Genomic DNA, 2,609 nt, shown 5'->3' on the forward strand with positions numbered 1-2,609 from the left:
TTCTATGAGAGGGTGTGTTTTACTTGTCTTAGTGCATTTCTTTTGCCTCCTCCAGTGTTGCATTATTTTGCTCTATTCTTTATTTTTGTGTGCAAACGACATGCCAGTTAAAATGAAAACTATCTCATATGTAGAAAAGAAAGTCTGGATTGTAAAAACGAAGAGCTAATTCTTACTAAATTACACCATCTGATTCAAGTAAAAAATGACCTAAACACTAGTGATAAAATAAAGACAAAACACATTTCATGAAGAGAGCAAAGATAAATGTCTGCTGAGTGTTTTAGTTCACATATTTTAAAATGCTGCTGCAGGTTTTGGGAGGAATTTGAGGGGAAGACTCCACAGCAAAAGGTGGTAATGTGGCCTGTATTGACTTAAGTGGTGACCCAACTGGACTGCGAAACTGCAGGATGCCTATGGGCTCGAGGTGCTTGTTAAAGAGGAATTCCACACTGTTGTTCAGAAATCCTTCATGTCCTCTCTCCCCAAGCTTCCCATCCTCTACCAGTTCAGTTTCTAGTATTTCAGCATCTTCTTTCCTGTTAAATAACTTGTCTAAGTAACTAGTGTAAATGTTTTCCTTCTCCACTCATTCACACTTCCTTACCTCATAACAAAACTAATTTGTGATAAAATAATTCTCCCCACCACCCACAAACTGGCTGTCCCAAGAAGATTGGTACAAGATTTCTAATCGAGCCAAATTTGCCATTTCTTTTTTCTGTTTTTCTTGGCTTACTGTCTTTCATATCAAACTTTTCATTTCTAGTTGGGACTCTGACCTATTTGAGTTATTTAATTTCTCAACAACATCAGTAGGCTCGTCTTGTGAACTAAGTTGAGTAGTTTCTACAATAAAGGAATCAAAAGCAAACCCCTGATTTTTTTTCCCTTCGTTTTTCAACCAGTTGCTGAGAGGCTTCCTCAAGCACTATCTGGGCTTTAACCAATCCATTCCTTTCACATTTTCACTTCCTTTCTTATCAGATTTTTCTCTGCTTTATTCTTTCCAACTGGAAATATCTATAATAACACTGGGTTCATAGTAATGGTTAATTTTACTCGCTCTCCAAACTAAGTTATCTAAATATGATGATGACCTGGCTTTGTAGTTACAAATATGGCTACACTTCAAATGCCTATTTGTTGTTATGATGATCTGGGTGCTGCCAGAAAGGCTTAGTAGAGCAATTGGATCCTCCAGATACTTTATACTTTTCCCAATGTCCATCCAAATATTTTCGGGGATCAACTTGGACTTCTTCACCGGTGACATCAGACAGAGTTCCTGGGTCAAGCAGAATTTCATCAATATCAAATTTATTATGCATAGACCAATCATGTGCTGAAAACTAACAATCATACCTTTCCCAGTTATAAACGTGACGGTGAGTTTCATCCATGAGCAAAATATCATAAACTTCATCGTCAATGTGAAAAAGATGACTTGAAATTGGCTCATCCATTGGAAAATAACATGCACTTATGTAATGATGGGACAACACTTCTTCTGCTGTTAACCCATCTGTGGGGATAAACATCAAAATTTATTCCAGGAAATCCAGTGCTTCTCAACTAATTCCCTGAAGCAACTAAGTTATAGGTTTTTGTGGTTCAGTCATTTAATTTCTAATGTGAACTGGAATTACACTGAGAAGCTCCTGACAATCTTCCTCATGTATAACAGGACTGGATTCTAAAATCAGCTGCACCTGTTTGAGTTCAGGTGCACCTGCAGAAAGGGTTTACCAGTCAGCATTTCAGCAAGGATGTAGCCTGCAGTCCACATGTCAATGGCTTTACTATAACTATTAGGAGAAAGTAAAAGATGTGGAGATCTGTACCAGTTAGCTACCAATCCATCAGAAAGATAATCATTATGGGAATAATGAGGAGCCATGATCTCTGCAAGACCAAAGTCCCCTATCTTCAGCATCATGTCTTCAGTGTTAATGAAAAGATTAGTTAGTTTGAGATATCTGAGCAATACATTTGCAGAGTGAATATACTTAAGCCACCTTAGCAGCTGATACATGAAAAGTCTGGCATGCTCTTCCGGTAAAGTGTCCTGCTCCAGCATATTCGCCAAGTCTGTCTCCATGTAATTCTGAAAAATGTAAATACTGTTAAGTTTGGTAAGAGAGTTCACATTGTTTGTTAATTGGCTTCCACTGGTACTAGGAATTTCAAACACTTTCACAATGTTATGATGTCAAATCTTCTAATAATTTTGATTTCATGTAGAGCATTTTTGACAGTCTAAGGATCAGTAAGGACAATTTTCTTGATGGATTCTCTTTTATCGCAGTCATCATCTAGAGCAGAAAAAAAAAAAAAAACAAGCTATTGCCTCCACAATCCAAAGGTTTTAAGTTCATATATCCAGAGCCCAGATCAAAACCATGAATGTTCATGAGACTTTCAACTTTCTCTGCCAGTTTGAAACCCTTACTATTGGGTTTTCCTTTTGAATTGTTGAACTTGTGTAAACAAGGAAGAAAACTGACATCAAAAGGAAAGATCTTTTAAATGGAGAAGAAAATAATTATGCTTCCACAGCAAGATAGTTTCTTGATGTGCATTGCATTTTCCAAACAGGCTTGTTC

At 37.1% G+C, this 2,609-nt stretch overlaps 1 pseudogene; it reads right to left on the minus strand.

Annotated features, from left to right (window-relative positions):
• Positions 1-283: 283 nt before the first annotated feature.
• The window catches only part of LOC108531618 (mitogen-activated protein kinase 6 pseudogene), a 5,262-nt pseudogene continuing 2,936 nt past the window's right edge, over positions 284-2,609 (minus strand).

This window comes from Rhinopithecus bieti, unplaced genomic scaffold (genome assembly GCF_001698545.2).
Source record: "Rhinopithecus bieti isolate Rb0 unplaced genomic scaffold, ASM169854v2 scaffold_7212, whole genome shotgun sequence".
Lineage (NCBI taxonomy): Eukaryota > Metazoa > Chordata > Mammalia > Primates > Cercopithecidae > Rhinopithecus > Rhinopithecus bieti.